The sequence below is a fragment of the Hemitrygon akajei genome, chromosome 24 (assembly GCF_048418815.1).
Source record: "Hemitrygon akajei chromosome 24, sHemAka1.3, whole genome shotgun sequence".
NCBI lineage: Eukaryota > Metazoa > Chordata > Chondrichthyes > Myliobatiformes > Dasyatidae > Hemitrygon > Hemitrygon akajei.
The window spans coordinates 58,773,229-58,799,892 of NC_133147.1; the positions used below are offsets into that span (position 1 = coordinate 58,773,229).

At 44.3% G+C, this 26,664-nt stretch overlaps 1 protein-coding gene and 2 long non-coding RNA genes across 4 annotated transcripts in view; 1 reads left to right on the forward strand and 2 right to left on the reverse strand.

Annotated features, from left to right (window-relative positions):
• The first annotated feature begins 53 nt into the window (after window positions 1–53).
• Window positions 54–17,111, forward strand: LOC140715637 (uncharacterized). The gene is made up of 3 exons (XR_012096183.1): window positions 54–126; window positions 12,346–12,562; window positions 16,081–17,111. It is a non-coding gene; the product is annotated as an uncharacterized lncRNA (long non-coding RNA).
• LOC140715638 (uncharacterized) lies at window positions 7,998–10,413 on the reverse strand. The gene is made up of 2 exons (XR_012096184.1): window positions 10,277–10,413; window positions 7,998–8,439 (listed from the first exon to the last, which is right to left on the reverse strand). It is a non-coding gene; the product is annotated as an uncharacterized lncRNA (long non-coding RNA).
• A 1,945-nt stretch (window positions 17,112–19,056) lies between the features above and the next one.
• The window catches only part of LOC140716085 (uncharacterized), a 28,353-nt gene continuing 20,745 nt past the window's right edge, over window positions 19,057–26,664 (reverse strand). Inside the window, exons 9-11 of one of the 2 annotated variants that reach the window (XM_073028782.1) lie at window positions 22,809–26,474; window positions 22,314–22,528; window positions 19,057–20,040 (exon numbers count right to left, since the gene is read on the reverse strand). The gene's annotated coding sequence lies outside the window, so the exon portion shown is untranslated. Of the gene's footprint in view, window positions 22,529–22,808; window positions 26,475–26,664 lie in introns of both variants that reach the window. The other variant, XM_073028781.1, reaches the window with a different exon arrangement.

The following is a 26,664-nucleotide window of genomic DNA, read 5'->3' on the forward strand; positions in this document are numbered from 1 at the left end:
TTGAGTCATTTCCGCATTCGTGTGAGATTTTCAGTCAGAATTAGTTTTATTATTGTTCATTTAGCAGCAGCGATATAATGCAACGCATAATACAGAAGGAAAAAGGATAGTAGTAAGCCAATTACAGTAAGTATATATGTATATTAAATAGTTAGATTTTAAATAGTGCAAAACAGAAATAATACATGAAACAGGGAGGCAGCATGGCCTCCACTATTGTCAAAATGAATCCAAACTCGGGTTGGAGGAACAACACCTTATATACCGGCTGGGTAGCCTCCAACCTGATGGCATGAACATTGACTTCTCTAACTTACGTTAATGCCCCTCCTCCCCTTCTTACCCCATCCCTGACATATTTCGTTGTTTGCCTGTTCTCCATCTCCCTCTGGTGCTCCCCCCCCCCCCCCCCTTTCGTTCTCCTGAGGCCTCCCGTCCCATGATCCTTTCCCTTCTCCAGCTCTGTATCACTTTCGCCAATCACCTTTCCAGCTCTTAGCTTCACCCCACCCCCTCGGTCTTCTCCTATCACTTCACATTTCCCCCTCCCACCACTACTTTCAAATCTTTTACTATCTTTCCTTTCTGTTAGTCCTGACAAAGGGTCTCGGCCCGAAACGTCGACAGCGCTTCTCCATATAGATGCTGCCTGGCCTGCTGTGTTCCACCAGCATATTGTGTGTGTTGCTATTTGAATTTCCAGCATCTGCAGATTTCCTCGTGTTTGTTCGAGGCAGCAGTCTGTTAGGGTCCGGTCTGGAGCCCGCCTTCCGGGTCTTGCTCCGGTCCATGGTTTCTAGACTCCGGGCCTTGCAGCCAGCCCTCCTGTCACCCAGAGCCATTGGATCATCTTGGTTTAAGGAGGTACACCTGTCGCCTATTAGGGGGCAGGTGCTTATAAGGGGCTCGGGGACGGAGCCTAGTTGGGGGGTCATCATGCTCTGAAGCTGGTTTAACCTGCTCTGTACCTGGTCCGCTGGCTCTGAATCCTGCTCTGTACCTGGTCCGCCGGCTCTGAATCCTGCTCTGTACCTGGTCCGCCGGCTCTGAATCCTGCTCTGTACCCGGTCCGCTGGCTCTGAATCCTGCTCTGTACCTGGTCCGCTCACTCTCGATCTGGTTCTGCCCTGTTTGCTACCCTGCTCTGCCCCGGTTGCTGAACTGCTCGGAATCCTGTTCTGTCCTGATAGCCAGCCTGCTCTGTATCTGTTCTGTCCAGTTGGTCTTGTTCCCCTGCTTCTCTCGTGCGCTGGTCCTGCTGTTCCGCCTAATTTGCTTTGCCCGCGCTGTCACGCTGTCGGTTGCCTTTTCCAATTTACCGGTGTATCCCAGTTGTCCTGCTGCCCACCCTGGACCCAGCTCCCTTCTGATCCCTTGCCTCTGTCGGGTAAGCCAGGCTGTCGCCGTTACCTCTTGGGTGGTTCTGTCCCTTCCTGTCGCTTGCCCCCTTGCCGTTGCCTGGCGGAGGGACTCCGTTCCCTTCCTACCCGTCACGTCAGATGGGTTGTGCCCCGCACCTGTCCAGGTGTCTGCGTCTTGCCCAGGCCTCTGTGTCTCCGCCTGGGAGGCGGTCCTGCCCAGGATGCGGCCCACCCTGAGGACTCCTACCCTTTCCTCCCCTTGTTCGAATGGGTTGTGCCCTGCACCCGCCCAGGCCTCCGTGCTTCTGCCTGGGATCCAAGCAGCCCGCCCTGAAGACTCCGACCTTTTCCACCCATTGCTCCTTACGGGTTGTGCCCGCACCTGCCCAGGGTTCCGCATCTTGCCCGGGCCTCTGTTCCTGCCTGGGAGGCGGCCCTGTCCAGGAGTTATGCACCCGCCCCAGGAGGATCTTCTGCCTGCCTGAACTCTGGGATCCTCCTGCCCTGCCAAGAACTCTGTGATCCTCCTGTCTGCCACTAATTCTGGGATCTTCCCGCCTTGCCTGATCTCCGGGATCCAGCCCCGCCTGCATTACCCCTTGCATGCCATCCCCATCCTGTCCTACCCCTAGTACTTCAGTGCCTGCGTCCTGCATTTGGGTCCATTCCATGTCCGCTCCTGACACATTCATGGGCTCAATGTCCATTTCAGAATCGTATGGCAGAGGGGAAGAAGCTGTTCCTGAATTGTTGAGTGTGTGCCTTTAGGCTTCTGTATCTCCTTCCTGCTGGAAACAATGAGAAGGGGGCATTTCCTGGAGATGGGGGTCCTTAATGATGGACCACCCCCTTTCTGAGACAGCACTCCTTGAAGATGTCTTGGATACTACAGAGGCTGGTACCCAAAATGGAGCTGTCTAATTTTACAACTTTCTGTAGCTTCTTTAAGTCCTGAGCCAAAGCCCCTCCCCCATACCAGACAGTGATTCAGTCTGTCATGGTACATCTATACAAGTCCGAGTCATTTTTGTGACAAACAGAATCTCTTCAAACTCTTCATAAAATACAGCCACTATCTTGCCTTCTTTCTAGTTACATCAATATGTAGGAACCAGGTTAGATCCTCAGAGATGTTGACAGCCAGGAACTTGAAATTGTTCACTCTCTCCATTTCTGATCCCCCTCACTCACTCACTCACTCAGAGACAGTCTGTCTCTCTCTCTCACACAAACACAGTCTCTGGCCCCCTTACACACACACACATCTCAGTCACTGTCTCATTGTCTGTCACGCACACACACAAAATCTCTCACGCGCAATGTCTGTCACACACAATCTCTTTCACACACACACACCGGACGTCTGTCAGGACGCTGGAGCAGGGATCCAGCCACAGTCCCAGTACAGTGACATTAATTGATTAACAAATACCGAGATATGAACAAACTTAACATCAAATTTCAGGCAGAGAACAAAACAGCCAGAGAGATCCAGAAACCAGCATTGGGAAACAGGCAGAGTCGATATTCAGACAGATAAGAGTCCAGATACGAATGTTGGAAAGGCTCAGGAAAATCCAATGGCACAATCTGGTAATAAACAGGTGAAAACAGGACTGAAATACACTGAGCAATAAACAGAGAGGCAGATGATAGGTAGATAGATAGATAGATACTTTATTCATCCCCATGGGGAAATTCAACATTTTTTCCAATGTCCCATACACTTGTTGTAGCAAAAGTAATTACATACAATACTTAACTCAGTAAAAATATGATATGCATCTAAATCACTCTCTCAAAAAGCATTAATAATAGCTTTTAAAAAGTTCTTAAGTCGTTTACTTAAATACATTAAATACAATCAACCCCGGCACTTTAACATATCTTACTCCTGGCGGTTGAATTGTAAAGCCTAATGGCATTGGGGAGTATTGACCACTTCATCCTGTCTGAAGAGCACAATGAGACCCAGGTGGCAGCAATACAGGTGATAATGAGAAGCAGATGAGAGATGGAATACTCAGTGATACAGGGGCCAGAGTGGAGCAGGAGCGCATGGCAATATAAAACCACAGACTGACAGCTAGTGGGAAACACAATAAAAGACAGTTCAACTGGAGGTTCTGATAGGGCCGCACACAGATGCCTCCTGGTGTCACGGCAGGTTGAGCTGGCTACCGGCAATGAGAGAGGGGTCCAGGATGTTATGGGTGGGGACCCAGCACCTCTCCTCAGGACCATAGCCTTCCCAGTCTACAAGGTACCGGAGACCACGGTCCCGGCAACGAATGTCCAGCAGTCGTTGTACTATGACGGCCACTGCCCCATCGATGAGCCGTGAGGGAGGGGGTTTTGGGGACAGGACACAGGGGGTGGCTCATGAAAGGCTTGATGCAGAACATATGGAAGGTGGGATGAATGCAGCAGAGAGTGGATGGGAGCTTGAGACAGACGACAGCAGAGCTGATGACTTTAGCAATGGGAAATGGGTTGATGAAGCGGTGGGGGGGGGGGGGGGCGAGTTTGCAGGTCTCGGGTAGAAGGCCAAACACGCTGTTCCTGGCGGTAACATGGGACCTTTGAGCGATGGCGGTCAGATTGACGTTTGATCCTTGATCCTAGCAGAGGCACGGAGAAGGGCAGAGCGAGTGCGCCTCCACATCCACTGACGATGGCAGATGAATGCCTCGTCAGATAGAATGTCAACCTCCTCCTCCTGGGCAGAAAACAGTGGATGTTGATAGCCAAGGTAGCACTCAAAAGGGGACAGACTGGTGGAGGAGGATGGATGAGAGTTAATAGCGTACTCGGCCCAGGGTAGCTGCTGACTCCACTCGGAGGGGTTCTGGGAGGCCAGACACCGCAATACTGTCTCTAGCTTTTGGTTTGGGCCACTTAGTCTGTGGGTGGACTCAGAGCTACCCAGAAGATTACAGAATGCCCTCCAGAAGCTGGATGTGAATTGAGAGCCCTTGCCTGACACACCATCTACAGGTACACCATGTCATTTAAAAACATGCAGTATTAGTAATTTGGCTATTTCTTTGGCCGAGGGGAGTTTAAGTAAAGGAATGAAGTGTACAGGCTTGGAGAAACTATCAACTACTGTGAGAATGGTGGTATTATCATCTGATGGGGGAAGACTGGTGACGAATTCCAGAGCAATGTGGGACCGGGGTCTCTTGGGGATTGACAGGAGCTGTAACTGACCAGCAGGTGACTGGTTAGAACTCTTGCCTTGAGCACAGACTGAGCAGGCTGAGGCAAAGTTGCAGATGTCACCTCCCATGGAGGGCCACCAGAACCGCCGACTGATGAAGGCCCGAGTATGCTTGGTTCCAGGGTGACAAGTTAACCAGAAAAAAATGACCCCACTGCAATACCTGTGAGTGGACAGAGCTGAGACCATAAACACAGTCAGTGGGACATTAACTAGCGGCTGCCTTGCTCTGTTGAGCAGCTCACACCATGGCTTCAATGTCCCATTGTGCTGCACCCATGAGACAGTGAGCAGGGAGGATGACATTGGGTACCTCAGGGGAAGGAAATCTTTGGGAGAGGGCATCAGGTTTTCCATTCTTTGAACCGGGGCGGAAGCACAGAGTAAAACTGAATCTTGAGGAAAAACAGGGACCAATGAGCTTGACGAGAGTTGAGAAGCCTAGCCATAGGGATATTTCAGATTCTTGTCATCAGTCCAGACCAAGAATGGCACCTTTGCCCCCTCCAGCCAATACCTCCACTCCTTCAGAGCTAGCTTCACTGCCGGCAGCTCCCAGTTCCTGACATCATAATTCCGCTCCATGTGAGTGAGGCAGTGAGAGAAGGCAACGCAGTAGTGCACCCTCTCATCCTTGGCTGAACACTGAGAGAGAACAGCTCCTACACCAATGTCAGACACAATGAACTACGAGTCTGTGTCAGGTTGAATCAGGATGAGGCAGAGGTGAAACGTTCCTTCAGATCAGAGAACGGTTTTTCAGCAGCAGGGGACCAGAAGAATCTGACAGCAGATGAGGTATGAGCAGTGAGTGGTGCAGCCAGTGCACTGCAATTTCTAATGAAGCAGCGATAGAAGCTAGCGAAGCCCAAGAAGCGTTGCTACTCCCAACAAGTCGAGGGTTGGGGCCATTCAACCACCACCTTGACCTTCTGTTGGTCCATCAGAATGGAACCACCTGGAATTACATACCCCAGGAAGGAGACTGTACTGTGATGAACTTTACATTTCTCAGCCTTCACAAAGAGTTGTTTCTCCAGAAGGCACTGGAGAACTCTGCAGATGTGACCTGTGTGTTCAGCAAGGGACTTAGAAAAAAAAACAAAATGTCATCAAGATACACAAAACACATTGGTTGAGCATGTTCCTGAGAACATCATTTATCAGGGCTTGCAAGACAGAGGGGGCATTGGTGAGACCAAATGGTGTGACTAGATACTCATAATGGCCTGAGGTGGTTTGAAGGCCGTCTTCCACTCCTCCCCTTCGTGGATGTGGACAAAATGGTAGGCTTTACAGATACCAAGCTTGGTGAAAACTGAAGCTCCTTGTAGTAGTTCAAATGCCGAGGTCATGAGTGGAAGAGGGAATACGGGCGTATTCCAGGCGGCCCCTTGGGGGAGATGTGCAAGGCAAGACATCAATGGTGCAATCATGTTGATGATGACACGGCAGAAAAGTGGCCCGGGACTTACTGAATACAGCCTTGCTGTCCATGTATTCAGGAGGGATTGCACTAAGATCCGGAAATTCCTCCAGGAGGGATTTCTGGGCGTTTAGACAAGGGGATCTGGGCATGGCCCAGGCAGTGAGAGTGACAGAATGGGCTCCACCCTACAATCTTGCAACTGAGCCAGTCAATGTGGGGGTTGTGTTTGAATAACCAGGGATGGCCCAGGCAATGGGAGCTTGAGACGAGTCAATAACATAAAGGGTTAACTGTTCATGATGGTTACCGGATAAACTGAGACTCACTAGGGCCGTGACATGGGTGATTTTAGCCAATCTCTGACCGTTCAAGGTGTTGGTTATTAATGGTGACTGGAGATAGTCCCCACTGGGCAGCCAAGCCAGAATCGATAAAACACCCCTTCGCACCAGAATCGAACAAGGGGGAGACTGCTTGGCGTTGGACATGCTACCCCAGAGAAGCAGGTATGAAAGTGAGTGATGCCGATGAGGGCAGGACAGGGGTCACACTCACCCATACTCCTCATCGTACTGGTGAGCGCTGGCTGTTACCGGGCAGGTGGAGATGAAATGGCCAGGTTGGCCACAGTACAGACAGGAGCGGGTGTTGAATCTCCTTCGTCTTTCAGTCAGCGTCAGGCAGATAGGGTCAACATGCATAGCCTCAGCTCTGGAACAGGAATTGTAGATGGAGGCAAATGGCAGGGCAACGTAGACTGATGAGGAGCTTGGAACTCACCCAGTGCCCCCAGGGACCCTCTGGAACCCAGTCTCTGCAGCACTGCTGAAGGTGAACATCAATACGGATGGCCAAATCCACCAGGGCTTCAAAGGTGGCAGGAAGGACCTGGGTGACCAGATCATCTTTGATGTGTTTGGAGAGGCCATTCAGGAAGCTGTTGTATTGTGCCTCCGAGTTCCAGCCCCTCGAGGTGGCTAGGGTCCGGAACGCTATGGCGTTATCTGATGGAGATCTGTGCCCCTGTTGCATGTGTAGCATTCCATGGGCAGCCTCTCTCCCACGTTTGGAGCGGTCAAACGTTTTTCTTATCTCATCCAAAAATAACTGAAAACTACTGCAGAAAGGTGAGCCTGCCTGCCAGACGGCTGTTCCCCATTCCCTCGTCCGACTGGACAGTTGGGTGATGATGTAGGCTACCTTGGCTCGATCATTTGGAAAGGTTGTTGGTCGTAATTCAATAATGAGGGTGCACTGGGAAGGAAAAGAGCGGCAGGTACCAGACTCAGCTGAGTACTTTTCTGGAAGAGGCAGACGGGGCTGTTGGATGGGAGGAGTGAGCGAGAACATGGAGGACGGGGCAGAAGATGCAGTTGCAGAATGTTGATGGGCGCTCTGGAACAGCTGGAGTGACTGAGTCTGGGCCACAAGGTCAGCTACATTGGCTGAAAGTGACTCCACTGCCCTGAACACGGTCCAGCTGGTTCTGGTGTCTGCCCAGCGTCACTCCCTGTTATTCCAGTGCAGCTCTCAGATGGCCAGGGTTGGCTGGATCCATTCTGGCCAGATTGTACTGTCAGGACACTGGATCCAGCAGGGATCCAATCACAGATCCAGTACAGTGATATTAACAAATCACGAGGTGCGAACAAAGTCAGTGTCAAACTTCAGGCAGAGGTCAAAAAGAGAGCAATCCAAAAACCAGCATCGGGAAACAGGCAGAGTCGATATTCAGACGGACAGAATACAGATACAAATGCTGGGCAGGCTCAGGAAAATCCACTGGCTCAATCTGGCAACAAACAGTTGAAAACACAGGACTGAAATACACTGAGCAATAAACAGAGAGGCAGATGATAGGTGGGGCACAATGAGATCCAGGTGGCAGCAATACAGGTGATAATGAGAAGCAGATGAGAGACAGAGTACTCAGTGATACGGGCCGGTGTAGAGCGGGAGCACATGGCAATATAAACCCACAAACTGACATTCAAATACAAATACTTTATTGTCACCAAACAATTGATACTAAAGCGTACAATCATCACAGTGATATTTGTTTCTGCGCTTCGCGCTCCCTGAAGTACAAATCAAAGTAAATATAATACAAATTTAAATTATAAATCATAATTAGAAAATAGAAAAGGTAAAGTATGGTAGTGCAAGTCAGGTCCAGATCCCGGTCAGGATCCATTCAGCAGTCTTATCACAGTTTGAAAGAAGCTGTTCCCAAATCTGGCTGTACGAATCTTCATGTTCCTGAACCTTCTCCCGGAGTGAAGAGGGACAAAAAGTGTGTTGGCTGGGTGGGTCTTGTCCTTGATTATCCTGGCAACACTGCTCCGACAGTGTGTGGAGTAAAGTGAGTCCAAGGATGGAAGATTGGTTTGTGTGATGTGCTGGGCTAGGTTCACGATCTTCTGCAGCTGGGGAGGAACGCAAAAAGAGACAGAGTTCAACTGGAGGAACTGACACTTTCCCATACTTACAGTCTCGGTCTCACTCTCCCCATATACACACAGACGTAGTCTCTCTCCCACGCACATGCAGTCTCTCTTTCTCTTCCCCTCACACACAGAGTCTCTCTCTCTCTCTCACACACACACACACACACACACACTTACATACGCAGTCTCTGCTTTGCTCTCTGTGTCACTCACACAAACTGACACACTCTCTCTGACACACACTTGCAATCTCTCTCTATCACAAACACTTCCACAGACAGTCTGTCTCTCATACACACACACACACTGAGTCTGACTGTCTCTCTATCTCTCACACAGTCTCTGCCTCTCTCTATCACTCTCTTCTCGGACACAGTCTCTTTCGCACACTTGCACACCCTGTCACACACTCTCTCTCTCTCTCTCTCACACACACACACATACTTTCTCTCTCGCTCTCTCTCTGTCACACAAACAGTCTCTGATTCTCCCTCTGCTAATCCCCATCCCCACCCACACCCTCTCTCTCAGATACACAGTTCCCCCCCCTCTGTCACCCACTCTAATACGCCCAGTCACTGTCTGTCTGTTTCTCTGTCACACATACAGTCTCTGTCTCCCCCTCTCTCTCACACACATTGAGACACACAGTCTCTGCCCCCTCGATCTTCCTCTCTCTCTCTCTCACTCACACACACACAGAGTCTCAATCTGTCTCCCACTCATATGCACTTACCCATCTCTGTCTCTGCCATACACATACACATTTACACCCAGTCGTTACCTCTCTCATTCTCTCACACAGTCTGTCTCACTCTTTCTCTCTCTTAAACACCCAGTCTCTCTTTGTGTCTCACGCACACACACACACACGCGCGCACGCACACACACACACACACACACACACACACACACACACACACACACACACACACACACACACACACACACACACACACGCGTGCGCGCACACTTTGGACAGGGTGCAGAAGAGGTTCACCTGCATTAGAGGGAAAGCAAGATTTGAGTTGCTTTGGAGAGATGGAAGCTGAAGAGAGACCTGATGGATATTTGAGGATTAGGAGAGCCAGAGATATAGTATAGATAAATGTATGGTTCCTTAAGGTTTTTTAGCTGGGGGTTGTAGTGGGGATAATTTCCCATTGCCCATTAAATCCTCCCAATGGCGTGCATGTCAAATAGGCTGCGTGGTCTATTTGATGGATACACAGTTAATACACTATTAAAATAAATGGGGAGGAGTGTACTGTATAGCCTACATTATAATAAGGGACTACTTTTATGTTTTAGTAACACATCGTTGCATGTGCTATTAGGCGCGTATTGATCTTTATATGTGTGTCCAAGTTCAGACTCTACCAGTAAAGAACCATTAAACGTAGTTCCCATCTCCAGCATTTTTATTAATAACACAGTTGACTAAACAGATTTTTGATAATCTAATATATTATTAAATTAGAAAATTATAAAATAATATTTGATTATTTTAATATTACTGAAATATTAGATACGTAACGTATCCTCTGATATTATTGGTGTGTTCACTTTCATAATTCATCTTTTCCCTCCTTGTGGCTTTTTAGTTGCCTTCTTTTGGGTTTTAAAAGCTTCCCAATCATCTGACTTCCCATCATTTTTGTTTGATTATATGCCCTCTTTTGCTTGTATGTTGGCTTTGACTTCCCTTGTCAGCCACGGTTGTGTCACCTTGCCTTTAGAGTACTTATTCTTCATTGGGATGTATTTACCCTGTGCTTTCAAACAGCAGGATGAATTCTATCATAGTAATACATACCGCTTAGTAGGTTCATAAGTCACACAGATACGATCAGGCGACGCAAGCTTAATCAAAGAAAATTTAATATTTAAGTGTGTACAATCATTAGCCACAAGAAAATAAAGTACAATAAAATTTTGAAAAACTGTCCATAACAAACATTGTCTCCCTTCCAGCTTAAAATCAGAACATTTCGCAAGTTGGGCTGGAAGGGCCTGTGACTGTGCTGTACCTCGAAATAAAAATTAATAACTTGTATTTGCAGTCCAAACATTATCTACAATCTGAGGGATTGGCCCCAAGATGGGTGGATAGGTTTGGTCTTCACACCACCACAGTCAATACCATTGGACGGGCTCAGAGGCCTTCCCCAGGTGTTGAATGGGTTCCCTTCCCGGGTGCTGTCTCTGAACCAAATTCTCCCCACATTAGAAATATCCACTTACACCAGCCGCCTGTGCAAGTTAATTTCATCATACTCCTGACACTGGCCAGAATGGAACATGTACCATATCCACACATTAATCATACCGTGACACTTAATTAATATTAATTATTATTATATTTTAAATGCACTTTTAAAATATAGATGAGAATTTGGGATAAGGCAGACGAACCGTGGGTCAGGTCACCTATAACCATGGGAACCTTCTGTGTCTCCAGAGGTTTGTGACATCTCTGAATGTGAAGCCACATCACGTCCAGCCTGACCCCAACCACCCATTTACACCAATCCTACTTAATTTCTGTTCTTTACTGGGGAGGGACAGCACAGGAACAGTCCATTCATCCCATCAAGTCCATTCCAACCCCTTTACACAGCTCCTCATTCCGGTTCTTCACATCAATCAACTGCCTACCTACAGATTCTACCCCCTCAGCCACAGCCCAGAGATGGGGGGGCACCTACAGCATCTCATTGGCCCACAGGCTCAGCACGGTTTCTGGGATGGTGGGAGGCAATCAGAGGAGAAGTCCCACAGGGAGGATGGGTAGAGTTTCCGACTCTCACACTCACACACATGCAGAGAGGGCATGGCGGAGGCAGGGATCAGTTTAGGGGTAGCCAGCAGGTAAACACTCTGTCTGAAGGGTTGTCCTTAAAGGGGAGGGGGTGGCAGGGTGGATAAAAAACAAAGAGGCTCCCACCACCCAGGGACAAGCGCCCCTCTCGTTCCCCAAGACTCCTGTGAGCTCAGGCTATGCAAGTCTTTTTTTAATCGACATATTTTGTATTACAAATTCCTTTCAACATGAAGACCTTTACTGGAATGCATGACTACTTAACAGATGGAAAGCAAAATTCAATCTTCTTGACAATACAGCTGAGGTTACCACATAGAGAGAGAGGAGAAACTTACAATGTTCATTCAGCCGGTTGGGTCTTAAAGTCAGGCATAGCAAAGCAAATCAAAGATATTAATTGATTAATGATGCCTTTCACTTATTTCAATGGGAAGCAAGTTGCCTTGATTCAGAACACCTTGAGCTAGCTGCATAAACATCATGACAATATTAATTAATAAATGACCTAAAAGATGTTTTTTTATTTTTTTAAATAGTTTTTTATTCTTTTTTCCCCAGAAACAAACAACAACAAAAATACAGCTCATCCCCAAAAACCACGACCATAACAAAATCAAATTAAATATTGAGCAGCAAAAGGGAGAATAACATAAAGGCAAAAGTAAACATACACAGCAGAGGGGCACCGTGCCAAATAGACCTGAGTCTCACCCCGTAAGAAAGTCCAATACAGGGACACATATCCCTTCAAAGATGTCCCCTCTGTCCTCATTGCATAGTCTGAGTCGCTCCAAATGTAAAGTGTTTGCCGGTTTTCTCAGCCATAGATCGTACATTTGCATAGAACCACATTTGTATAGCGTCCCATAAGCCTCAGCAAAACAGTGAACAGTACTTCTCCAGTATGCATAAAGCTTACAACATGACCAGAATGAATGTGACAAGTTGGTGAAACATCGAGATAGAAGCTGTGCAACTTTTCTTTGGAATAATGGAGTCTATGTATTGTATCAAACTGTATAAGTCTGTGTCTGATGTTGACCGAACAATCATGTATACAGGATATGCAAGTCTTCCCTGAGCTGGAAACAGAAGAGAACTCTCCCTTCTCTCACTCCATGTGAGATAGGCACCGTAACGCTGACAAACTAACCCCCAAGAGTCTGGAGTGATGCAACCCCACCGGCCTTTCCTGCTCATCCCTTTAAGCATTGACGCTGCCCCCATCTTGGTGGATGTTCCCTTTCATAAAGTTCTCTGCTCCTTGATTGCCAACAGGTAAAAAAAATGATTTGCCGTGCATTTAGCTGTTGGTGGTGGTGGAGGAGGGGGATGGAAGAAAAGTCATAAGTCTGGAGAAATCTCTGAAGTCATATACTTTACTACTCACTTACAGAATCTGGTGAAGGGAGAATTAATCATATGTAATCAACAACATTGGAGTGGTCTCCTTGATACAATACAAATTTAAGCATTGCTGTAATGCCCAATAGATTCACTCCATTGGTAATAAGACACACCAACCACATATCTGAAACAGATTATGCAGGACTATTGTGTCATATTTAAATACATGAACTGTAATGCATATTGGATCTATTACACTGTATATTGATTCTTAAACCCAAATATCCTATTCAGTAGAATATTCTGGGATAACATATCTGATAAATACAACATACAAAATACAAAGGCCAAGGATTCCACTCCATTGGACAGAGATACTTACATAACAAAATAATCTTATATCAGAAATGCTCCTGGTATTTTCTCCAAGACAGATGCCTGGGACATCGATGTCAATGTGGGATCCTGTCATTTTGTGCGCTTCCCCTCCACATCATCTGTGACATGCGTCAACTCCATCCCGAGTCCATCGCGGAAGGGTTTGCCATCACAGAAACAGGCAGCTGACGTTGTGATAGGGAAGTGGGGAAGTAGAGACGATGCTGGTCAGGGACAATGTTGTCAGATGGTGAGATTTCATTGGAAGAAAGACAGATTGAGCTGCAGAAAGTAATATTTGATGGTTAGGCAGAGTTAGCAAGAATTCAATACATTTGTCTAATATATTAGTGAAATTAAGATGGGGAGGGTGGGTCAGGTGACATAGCAGATGTAGTATATTCAGATTTTCAGAATGTATTAAAAAAATTCCAGCAGAGGTTAGAGCTCAGAAGGCATATGCCATGCTTCCCTTTATTAGTCAAGACACTGAGATGAAGAGTCAGCAAGTTATATAGCAAGTGAACTATCTACCAGGCTCGAGGACAGCTTCTACCATGCCTTTTGAATGAACCCCTTGTATTTGTCCTTGGGCCTCAATCTACTTCATTGTTACCTTGACACCTATTGTCAGAATTAAAATCAGATTTAATATTACTGGCATATGTCGTAAAATTTGTTGTTTTGCTGCAGCAGTAGAATGCAATACATAATAATAAAAATAGCAATTACAATGAGTATACGGAAAAAGAAACCAGTAGTGCCAAAAAAAGGATAAAATGAGGAAGTGTTCAGGAGTACATTGTCCATTCAAAACTCTGATGGCAGAGGATACCGCTTATTTGAGTCATTGCCTTTTGAAAATGTCCTGGATACTGGGGAGGCTAGTGCCCATGATAGAACTGACAGAGTTTACAACTTTCTGCAGCTTTTTTCAATCCTGTGCAGTGGCCCCTCCAGAGCAGACAGTGATGCAACCTGCGAGAAGGCTCTACGTGGTACATCTGCAGAAATTTGCAAGTGTGTTTGGTGACTTACTAACTCCCTTCAAACTCCAAATGAAATATAGCACCAGAGAAAGCACCCTGTCTGGATACATCGCGGTTTGTCAAGCCAACTGCTCTGCCCGTGACCAGACACTACAGAGAGTTGTGCTCACAGTGCAGCACATCATGGGAATCAGCCCCTCTTCCACTGGCTCTGTCGACACTTCCCGTTACCTTTGTGAGGCAGCCAGCATAATCAAAGAGCCCACTTACCCTGACATTCTCTCCTCTCCCTCTCCCATTGGGCAAAAGATACAAAACCCGGAAAGCACGTACCACCAGGCTCAAGAACGGATTCTACCCCACTGTTATCAGATTACTGAACAGTCACCTGGATAAACTCCTGACTTCACAATCTACTCCATCGTGGCTCTTGAACCTCACTGCCTGCCTGCACGACACTTTGTCTGTAACGGTAATACTTTATATACCTTCTGTTGTTCCTTTGCCTTGTATTACCTCATTGCACTGTTGTAATGAAATTATATAGAACAGTACAGCAGAGAACAGGCCCTTCGGCCCACAATGCTGTGCAAACCCTTAAACCCTGCCTCCCATATAAACCCCCACCTTAAATTTCTCCATATACCTGTATGGATGGCATGCAAAACAAACATTTTCACCATAATTTTGTATATCTGATGTTGGAATCCTTTTTTTTAATGCTGAGGTATTAGTTTGTACTTTTAATACAAAACTTTTCACAAAATCTGGTGTTTTTCTCCACCTACTGGGCCAAAAGCAATATAGCAGCTACATTCCTTTTTGTTTTCCACTGGCTGAGTATTAGCACATGCCTTAATTGGCTTTTTACTTTGTCAGGAATGAATTTGAGCTCATAGGACTAGATGTTTCAATTCTATGATAAACACCTGTTAACTCAGGTCATAGCATAGAGATCTTGAGGTGGGGTTTGGTGGGTGGCAGATGCTTCCCAGGGGTCATCAGGTGGGCAACCCCCTTCTTAGATGCCTTAGCTTAAGTAAACAGTGCCAGCCTCTGCATATTCTCCATCTTCGTCTTGGCCTCAGTCTGCTCTTTAGTTCACATGCTCTGTATCTGTTCCTTTGTCTGAACTTTAAAATAAACGATCGTAAAACAACACATTTTCACATTGTGGGACTCCTAAAAAATCACCAGATCCTCCACTGACAACAATAAACTGATCTGCCGATTGACTGTTTACTTACAGTCAGTGGCCGCTTTATTAACTACACCTGTACACCTGCTCGTCAACGCAAACATCCAATCTGCCAATCCTGTGGCAGCAACTCAATGCATAAAAGCGTGCAGACATGGTCTGGAGGTTCAGTTGTTGTTCAGACATCTCCTGGGATTTTCACACACAACAGTCTCTAAAAGTTTACAGAGCTTGGTGCAGAACAAATAAAATGAGTGGCAGTGAGTGGCAGTTCTGTAGGTGAAAACACTTTGTTAACGAGAGAGGTCAGAGGAGAATGGCCAGACTGGTTCAAACTGTCAGGAAGGTGACAGTAGCCCATACGGTGTTGTGCAGAGGAACTTTGAAGTGGATGGGCTACAGTTGTAGAAGAATACAGATGTATCTGCAGTAGCCACTTTATTAGGTACAGGAGGCACATAAAGAAATGATCACTGAGGAAAACTGCTGTTAGCGAGAGCCAGACAAAGTGAGGGTATTGGCAAGCAATTAGGGAGCCGGTGGTCGTTGAGATGGTGGGGTGGGGACGGAGTGGGAGAGGGACAGGGGGATGGAGGTGAGGGGCAGGGGGATTGAGCGTTAGAGTGACAGTGGGAGTCAGGGAAAGGTACCTAAGCTGGGAGCAGGGTGGGTGGGCAGCAGCAGGGGGATTAGTCCGGTTACTCAGTCTTCCCTACATTGAACAAGATGTCTCGCAGTCAGCGGCTGAACGACCTCTTGTTGGAAGATGAGACTGCGCCTGTCTGTGAACGGAGTAGCAGCAGTTTTTGTGCTGCTCCCAGTTTTGTTCCTTTTCCCCTAGTTTAACCTTTGAATTTAAAATTTTTATTTGCTGATCCTTGAAGGGGAACAATATGTCTTTGAGGAGTGGGAAGAACTTGTCTGAACCTAGTGATAAAGGCAATGGGAAAGGAAAGATGCAAAAGGCAAGATCTGATGAAATGCCACCATTGGCTGAAGATATGGCTCGGACACTGAATTCAATTAAAGATCAGAATGGTTCAATGGTCCAACTGGAAAAGAATAGTAATGAAATGATGTCATGTCTTGGAAAACTTAAAGACCTGGAAACTCAAGTTATTACACATGAAAAGGAATTGAAGATAACTAAGCAAAAATTGCTTGAAACTACAACTCATTTGGAAAGATATCAAAATAAGATTATAGACCTGGAAACTAGGTCTCACCAAAGGAATATATGAATTGCTGGGCTGCAAGAAGGAGCCAAAAATGGAGATTTAGCTGCTCACTTTGGTAAGCTTTTTCATACCTTATTTCCTAGTATATTATCACAACCATCTACTATAGAAAGAACACACAGAGATTTTACTTCAAGATCTCAAGATCCAATAAACCAAGGTCTGTTCTGGTTTGTTTTCATCACTTTAAAAATTTAAGATCAAATTATGCGACAGGCAAGAATACTGAGAATTTTTAGATTTAACGAATCTGAGCCCCGCTTTTATGAGGATTATCCGAAGGAGGTAATGGAACAAAGATATAAATTTGCTCTGGTAATGAAACAGGCATATGATAAGAAACTGTTTCCTTTCTTGCGTTACCCAACAAGAATTAAAGTTTTTCCTCCTAATTCTCCTCCTTGTTCATTTTTTGATCCTAAAGTTGCACTGGCGTTCGTTCAAACTATACCTGCTGCAACTGTCGAATGAACTGCCTGGAAGACTGCTTGGTTATCTGCATGTTATTGGCATTTCGGAAAGAAGATTTATGAAGGTTACTTGGACACTTCATTGAGAGACTATTAAAATAAGCGAAGGGGACTTGTTCATTATTGCATGTCATTGGTTTTTTTGGAAAGAAAATTTATGGTTTAAGTATGATTGTGTAAATGGTTATTCGGACATTCGACTGAGAAAAAGGAGATAAAAGGACTTGTTCATTTAACCTAATATCTGGTTTGATTTTTTTTGTTCCCTTCTTAATAAATTGGTAGTGTTTCCTACTAATGAGGCTTTTTTATATATACTTAGGGGAAGGTTCAATTACTTATACAATATTACTAGTTGGTATCTTTGAAAATTTAGTTGGGTTTAATATGCTATTAACCTTTTTTTTTGCTTTTTTGCTCTTTCTTTTGAAAAACTGTGTCGATCTGTTATTAGACCTATGCTTAGGTTTCTCTAGGTAATATATTTTAGATCTTAATAATTGCTTATTTTTAATTTTTTCAATATATTAGTATTTTTATATAATAGTATATTATAGTGTCTTATAACCGAATTTAAGAATTAATATTAAATTTAAGATGGTGCTGGTTTTTCTTTTTAAGAGATAACTTTTGTGGTTCTCTCTGTTTTAAAAAAGATTAAATATAAACATGGGATAGTTTGTAGATGCTGGAATGTAAACACTTCCCTTTATTGAGACTTTGCTGTTCCTCTCACAAGGTCAGTGGGTTTCGTTTTTTTTAAAACTGGGGCGGGATAGAGAATCTTTTAAAACTTTTTTTTGTACAGACAGAGCAGCCCCTGGCTTCGTATTCTATCATAGGGTACCTGCTTCCTTTCGGGCTGTGGGGGCAGGGGTTGGAGTTAGAGTTAGGAGGTTTTTCCCATTGGGTGGTTCCGGAGGATGCGTGTTTTCTATGTGGTTGTATGCTTCATCGCCGCCATTTTTGATCATACCGTATTGGCATGTGTAAAGTAGAATAAAATTATAGTATGGTATTTAAACGGATTAGTGTAATAATTTGGCATATACGTGGTTGGAATCATCCTATCAAACAAAAAAAAAGTCTTGTAAAATCATTAACCGATTCCAACCTGAAATGATTTTTGCCCAAGAGACGCATATCAAGGCGGGAGATCAAAATAGACTCTTTGGATGGTGGGGGGTTTGCAATTTCACTCTACCTCTCAGAGTAAAACTAAGGGAGTGTCTATCTTTATAAATCCAATATTTCATTTACTTGAGGATATTAAGTCAGATTTTAATGGTAGAGTTTTAATTGTTAAGGGAGTAATTTGTAACAGAAAAGTTGTTTTGGTCAGTTTGTAGGGTCCTAACTTAGATGATCCTTCTTTTTTCAAAAATGTATTTGCTTTACTGCCTGATTTAAATGAATATATATGTTGATATATGTGGGGATTTTAACTGTTGCTTAAATCCTTTGATTGACAAGAGCTCAACCAATCAGCGACTTCCAAATCTCTCCGCGTCATTTATTAACTCCTTTTCTTTTTCAATTTATTATTATTATTATTAATATCAACATAATAAATTGATACATAGATAATGGGATTACAAACATACACATTTCAACTGAACATGAAAGAATATATAAGCAATAGTTACAGTATAAATGAGTCTTCCCAAATCATGGATGATACAAGTAACAAATAAACAAGGCAAACCTAGGTATATCATAATATATATATTAAAAAAAAAAGAAAAAAGAAAAAAAAATTATGCAAAAAAACTAATCTAACAATCTAATATCTAATAAGGAAAAAAACAAAAAAAGAAAAAAGGGAAAAAGAAAAAATGAAAAAAGGGCTGTTTATAATATCTAACAAAAATACAAAATCATCAGTGTCGTCAACTCCGATCCTCTCAACATATATAAAATCGAAACTGGAAAAACAAATAGGCTTGGAACAGGATCATATTATATCATATGAAAATATTGAATAAATGGTCTCCATATCTTTTCAAATTTAATAGAAGTATCAAATACAACACTTCTAACACTTCTCCCATTTATTAACTCCTTTTGAACCGATTTGGATTGATTGAACTATGAAGATATTTCCACCCTGATGATGTCGTGGTTACTTGAAATGACCAGGAGACGCAGACAATTCCTCGAAAAGTTTAAACCTTTATTTGCAAAGGCTGAGGGAATCAATGAACTTGTCACCGAAAGCCCACCGAGCTCCGGTGTACAGCATTCTTTATAGTAATTTCTTATCTCAGTTGCATTTTGGTTTTATCAGCATACCCAATCAATTTTTAATTGCATATCATCTATACCTTAACTAATCAATCGCTCTTGCCTAGCTCTCGGTGCGCCACCAGTATTTCTTTCCAGTTCACATATTGGGCCTCATTCCTGGCCAAGGTTGTTTCTCAGTCAGCCTCCTTAACCTCCCGCACATTACATCTTCTGCTCGTACCATCCTGTCCGCCACCGTTATCTCCTAATAAACAAAGGCTGAATATAATACATGGAGTACATTTCAGCTAATTAGTGCTGCTAGCTAAACAGGTGTTCTTTAACTGCCACAGTATGTAGCTAAGAGAGTACAAAGTATCTAGTTAAAACAATACATAGCAAAATGTGTCTAGTAAAATAATACATAGTAATATTCAGTACATAGGAGTGATTACATAGTGTAGTAAATAGCTAGTACATAGTGGTTATATTTCAGGTATATATAGTGATTATGTCAGGTATATTTCTCAATATAATCCCCCCTTTGAGACCCACAGGGTCTCACACAGAAAGAGAACACTCAGAGGCCGTGCACCAAAGCCAAAATAAAGTCCAGTATTTTAATCCCAAATTTGGGTCAACTACAATTTCTGTACTCAGAGCTCAAAATGATCTCTCTCTGTTACCCTAGGCTGCTGAGCCAAAAACCTGTCCCTCCGTAGCTGAGACAGGGAAAAAGACTCAGACACCTTTACAGACTAGTGTCCATATCATTAACACCCTCCAGTCCATTTGATGCGTCGTGCAGACTGTAGCAGTACATCACTGGTTTTTCTCCTTGTCTGGGGTCAGATTCAACAATTTCCAGGAGCATCGGGAATCGTTCTGCTGTCGCACGCACTATCAAAGTCTTGAGACATGGAAGAAAACAGCACAGAATAAGTGCACAACTTATCAATACAACACCTGCAGCTATTGCCATTTTAGTCAGCCACGCACCCCATCCCTCTAGTCTGCTTTCTAACCAGTCGCCCATAACTCCTCTGCCCCCCACCTTGGGACTTCCAGTCCTGCCTGGGCTGTTGCTTAAATCTACTCTGTCCCTGATAGGGCATCTGTGGAAATGCTCCTCCGAAGAGACATTCATTATTGGCATGGGGTTTTCTGGCCCTTGACTGACAGAATGACCGGTTCCTCCATCTAGTGGTGTAATGGCTGTACTCACACTGGTGGTGGCTGGCAGCATCATTTTGCTTTTTTCTTTTCCCTTCTTTTTCAGTTCTTCGAGCTGCATTTGCAATAGCTTTCGCTGCACCTCTTCTTGCTGCTCAGCCAGCTTTCGTTTGTCTCTCCGATATTTCTCCACCGTGTGGACTACGTGATCGCCGAATGCTTGTGGGGTCAGCGACGATAGCCCAACCGCTTCCTCCAATTTAGATTTGACTTGCGGAGGCATTGCGTCCAGAATGCTTTGTCAGAACAGTGAGTTCAGAAACAAGCTATTTTCCACCTCTTGCTCAGTCTCTAGTCTCCACCTTTTCAACTGGTTTTCTACATAGGCTGCTGGGTTTTCAGTGTCTCCCAGTGGTTCCCCCTTTAAGGCTTTGAGGTCCACTCTGGGTGGATAAAGCTTCCTGAGGGCCTGCCATACCCTCTGCCTCACTGGATCAAAATTGGTCCCATCAGTCTGTGGGTTGTCCGCATTCTGTAAGCCAGCCATTTCCATCAGTTCTTTTAGCTTGGAAGTTCCCATCAGCCTTATCAGCAGTGCCTTCAAATCTCCCATTGCCAACAATCGTCCCGTTGTTTCCTCCTTGAAGGCTCTAATCCACTTTCCTGCCCCCTCGTGCAGACGAGGCAGAGTATTTTTCAGCCCTTCCAGGTCCTGGGATCCCCAGGGATATACTGTACTTGTCCTAATCCTTTTACCAGCAGTGGCAGCATTTCCTTCTCCCCATTCCATGTAATCAAGCTTCCTTCCACACCTGATTCTTCATCTATTGCTGACCCTATTTCTACTGGCTGCCATTCATACCTCCTTGGGATATACCTTCTCCCTTGCTCCTTCTCTCCTCTAGTCCCCTCTTCCATCTCCAATATATGTCTCTCTGTTCTCTCTCGTGCTTCCTCCAAACTCTCATCTCCTACCTTCCTCCAGCTTCCTCTCAACTCACTCCATTCTTGCCATCTAGATGATTCCTGTTCTCTTCTAGTCTGTCTGTCTCTACAGTATAACCGATACTCCTCATAATCCCTCTTTTTTCTCAGCTGCTGTAGCCTTTCCACTTCTCTTTCCATCTCCCTTCTATCCTGTTCCAACCTCATCTTTTCTCCCTCTATCTCGTTCCTCAGCACCTCTCTCATCCTCTCATATTTCCTTCTTTCCTCCTCAGGGTCCCAGACCTCTACTTCCCCCTGCAGGCTTACTGTTCCTGATATCATGGGGCACTGCTTGGGTGTTCCCTGCTCATAATAGGGAGGGGGTATGGAGCTGAAGCCGGGTTTCTGTTAGGCTTTTCCTCTCCCCCACCCAGCTGTTTTTCCTGTTCCCTTGTGTCTTTTTTGTTTATTATCAATATCCTGCCTGTCTTTCTCAATCTCTCTCCCTCCATCCCAAAAAGTTTCAATACTTCCATCTCCTGTTCTCTCCTTTCCTCCCTTTTCTTGGACTTACCGTTTGGTTTATGATTTTTAATTAGTGCTTCCATCTCTTCATACAAGCTTACATCGAATGTCCCTTCTTTTGGCCATTTCGTCATGCGCAGGTTTTTGGTTCTTTTTTCCCCATTTCTCTGAAATTGCAGTAATCTCACCTCTACTTACCGGGAATTTCTTGCACAGTATGTCTACTGCTGTTCCTTTTTCTCCTGCCATGTTATGTTCTTCTTCTCTTAGGTATTATTTCTTAAAAAGTCTCACAGTTCAAATACTTCCCCGATCCTATCTTTACGCCTAGACCTACAGTTTATTCTACCAGTGTTCAAGCAATTTATCAAATTCTTCCTGCCTTCTGTTCCGTTCTGCCCGAGCAGCCCTCAACCTAGGGCAGTACTCACAGAACTTTCTCTTCACTTTCCCTGCCCATTCAGCCCTTCGCTTCGTGCAAAGCAGTATCCACAGGGACTTACCAACACCACATGGAATTTTCTTTACTCAACTTCTTATTACCTTATTCGTACTTACCCCCACTGCAGTGTTCTCAATCAATCTTCTGAGCCTCCTGTCAAACCCCAATTCTGCCAGATTCTTTGGATCGAAGAGACCCTTCGGCAGCTGCTACACACCTCTGAGTCCCCGAGACCCCCAAAACCAACAGCATTTTAGTCCAAATTGTCGCAAAAAGCGCTTATCTTTTTTCTGGGTGCACCCGTAATTCTGTTGGCTCTGTGAGGTGAAAACTGTTGATAAAATAACACAAAATATATACAGAATCTGTTTCCTTCTTGGCACCACATTTGCATCATAAATATTTGTAAAAGTAAAACTGTAACAAACTGTATTACACTAAAGTCTCATTAAAGTACAATATACAGGCAGAATCTGCTTAAGCCATCAACAGTTTTAGGTAGACTCCAACACAATCTTTCCAGCAATGCTTTCAATGGCACAGGAAAATAAACCTCATCAACCGTCATTTCTTTTAACAGAATCAGCGTTAATATTTTTACTTCAACATACCTACTGTCATATGAACTTATGGCGTTGCTTCTATAATATCTCTTTGTGGGTAGAAATGGAGCTTTTCACGTTGGTCCTGTACGTGCAGGCCCCCACATTCCCGAACCTCCAGAACCAGAACTTACCCACGAGACGCGACGAAACCGGTGGTGACATCATCACATGCCGCGATGCATCACAGACAACAAATTTTACCTTTATTAAACTGTAACGTAGTTATCAACCTTTAACTAGAAAATAGTTACAAACAAATTATTTGAAGCGGAAATGTAATGAAGTTAAATAAATGCCTTAAGGGCAACACAGTTACTATTTGACAAAAGAGAGACTGAGTAAAATGTTTCCCAATGTTGATAGTCAGTGTGACAGATGTAAAACCGAGACAGCCACATTGACACATATGTTTTGGTCATGTTCTGTATTGAAACATTTCTGGAACTCTATTTTCTCTACAATTTCTAAAGTTTTAAAAGTTAATTTACAACCTAATAAATTGACAATTTTATTTGGAATAACCCTTCAATTTATTCATGGCATTTCTCCATCAAACCAACATGTAATTGCATTTGGTAAAAGATTGTAAAAGGGAAGTTTCAAAAGTATTTTCAATCAAAGCAAGAGGCTGAGAGTGGAAGACTGAAGGCATCATGGAGAGAAAGTCGTCAATACAAACATCAAATCTCGACATCAAATCTGGTAAGTTTGGTGTCGAGAAGTATTTGTCGTCAGCCCTTTCATTGTTGAGTTCGTCTCAAGGTTGCAAGCATAAATTGTCTTCCTCAGATGGATGCGATGCAATTGGGCTTCTCTCTGACTCCTCATGAAATGGGACCTTAGCAGGTAAGTATGGGGAAGAAGAACGAATCTTCAGGTCGTTTTGAGATTGGATATATTTGCTAGTGCGTTTGTCGTGGTTATTTGAAATGGCCAGGAGACGCAGACAATTCTCCAAGAAGTTTAAACCTTTATTTACAAACAAAGGCTGAGGCAATCAATGAACTTGTCACCGAAAGCCCACCGAGCTCCGGTGTACAACATTTTTTTAATAGTAATTTTTATCTCAGTTACATTTTCGGTTTTATTAGCATACCCAATCAATTTTTAATTGGGTATCATCTATTCATTAACTAATCAATCACTATTGCCCAGCTCTCGGTGCACCACCATTATTTCTCTCCGGTTCGCATTGGGGCCCTATTCCTGGCCAAGGTTATTTTTCCAGACAACCTCCCTCACATTACATTTCTTGCTCATACCATCCTGTCTGCCACAGTTATCTCTTACTAAACAAAGGCTGAGTGTAATACATGGAGTACATTTCAGCTAATAGTGCTGCTAGCTAAACAGGTGTTCTGTAATTGCCACAGTATGCAGCTAAGAGAGTACAAAGTATCTAGTTAAAACAATACATAGCAAAAGGTGTCTAGTAAAATAATACATAGTAATATTCAGTACCTAGAAGTGATTACATAGTGTAGTAAATAGCTAGTACATAGTGATTATATTTCAGGTATATATAATGATTATGTCAGGTATATTTCTCAATACGTTCCAATCTGGTCCTTTCTGAAGTAGATTTTACTTCATCTAGAATGTGCATTTCTTCAGCGCTTTGTAATATTTCTGCTTCCACCATGGCAGCATCGGCTCCTCGGTGGAAAGCCAGCACTTCTAACTCTGATCCTATTTGTACCTTTTCCAACTGGTTTTCGGCTTCTCTGGCAGCCTTTTCCAATTTCAGTTTTGCTTCTTGTCCAGCGTATGATGCTCGCACCTTGGCTGCTTCTGCTTTAGCTCTTGCAAGGGCAGCCTTTCTTGCTGATACCCTACTGCTTTTGGCACCGGATGTCAACAACTTGACGCTAGATAGCGAGGTTATCATACCACTTGTCGAAACACCTGGTAATGCCGCCTTTTCACTGTAGTGTTCTCCTGCAGGGTGTAGAAACTCTGAACTAACACCAAGTTAAACCGGAGTCAATGAGGACAGGATCACAGTATGATTAACCGTTTACAGTTCACTCTTCCACATTAATGTATGGTGAAAAGGTATTGCTTCTATGATGTTTCTTAGGGTGTAGTGTTACGTACCACGTAACTGGTTCACTTACCAGCAAAGATAGAGAGGTCTGTTGAAGTCTGATGGTACTATTTTTAAAAGTCTTTATTCATAAAGGGGCACAAAACTAAGGTTAATACAAACATTCAGATAATATATGTTGTCAATACTCAATCTAAAGCGCGGGTATAGTAATAATCATCAATAAGAAGTAGCTCTATCGTTTGTCTAGGGGTAATATATTGTCCGTTGGAAATATAAAAGTCACTCAGTTCCTGCAGGCTTCTGGGTTTTGGGGACCGCTGGGTTTTCACTTGTTGGAGAGAGAGAGATTTGTGAGAGAAGAAACTTGCCCGGGTCTTTTGATGAGGCCAATCCGTTGAGTCGGGGGAGTTGGTTCCCTGTTGTTAGTTCAAGAAAATTGTTTCTGTGACACCTGCCACCGGCTCCCAGGCAAGGGAACCGAATGCACGTGGCTTCCTTCAAATGGCTGCCCGCTATTACAGGATCGCTAGCGTGTCTTCTGGTGCGTCTGAGGGGGCTGTTCCTACAGCTCCTCTTTTATCCTGACTTGCAGGGTTGAAGATGTCAATCAGGTTGGTGGATGATGCAATCTCTCCCTGTCACCCAGCCCACTTTGCCCTGAAGGCTGTCACATAGTATAGGATCACAATCCACAAAGGTGTCTCCAAGAAACAATGGATATGTCCCGGGATTTTACATCGCTGGGGACGTGGTATCTTGCACGTCCCTCTCTCATTTCCTGGGTCCACTGACTCACCCTCCATTTAGTGTTCTTGCGATTCTCACAAAGGAGGGGGCTGCGGTCATAACAGTAGGAATGGAACTTTTCTCGCATTGATCCTGCACACGCAAGCCCCCGCCTTCCAGTTTCTCCAAACCAGTATTTACCCACAAGACGTGGCAAAAACCGGGTGTGATGTCATCACATGCCATGATACATCACAGATAATGAATTTACCTTCAACAACTGCAACATAGTTATCAACCTTTGAACCCTTGTTTGATTTTGAGAAAAGATGGGGTTCATTTGCTCACTATTATCGTTTGAGTTAAATGATAGATTTCCTCCACAATCTAATTGTAAATTTTGGTACTGTAGCGGTGTGCTACATGCAGCGCTGCAATAACAACACGGAGTCGGTGAGCTGCAGTTGCAAAAGAGGTTTATTCAAACTTCCGGCCTCATGCGCATATTCACAGTCCCGTCCCGCACGCCTCTATGCCGGCACGCGCCACTTTGTGAGCCGGTTTGAGTGTGCTGGGAAGTGGGTTGCCACAGTACTTTTTTCCTTGCTGGTGGTTTGATGTTTATCTTTAGAAGCTTTTTGTATAACGTATGTCTCCGGCGTTAAGCACCTAATAGGTTTTTTTTTCCTCACTTTTCTTTGCTTTAGTACGGTTGTTTCCCCCTCTTTTTTGTTACCAAAAATATTTCAATCTTTAAAACACTTTTTTTTACCTTGAGACATTGTAAGTGTTACTTGCTTCGCTGTACCTCTTGGCAATTTTGGATAATAATCAGAAAAAGATTTGAAATGACCTCCTGCTGGAAGCGACTTCGAAACCAGCGTCTGATCTTTTCTCTGAGTGGAGAGAGAAAGAGCTTAGAGTGAGGCAGGTGCAGAACATCAGAGGAGCAGACAGCCCGCGGTGGGGGTGGGGGTGGGAGCGGTTAACGAGGGAATCGTGAAGGAGTAGGAGAGGGGATGGGATTTACCTGTTGTCAACAGGTAAATTATCAACAATCACCAAGGTACAGGAGCCACATAAAGA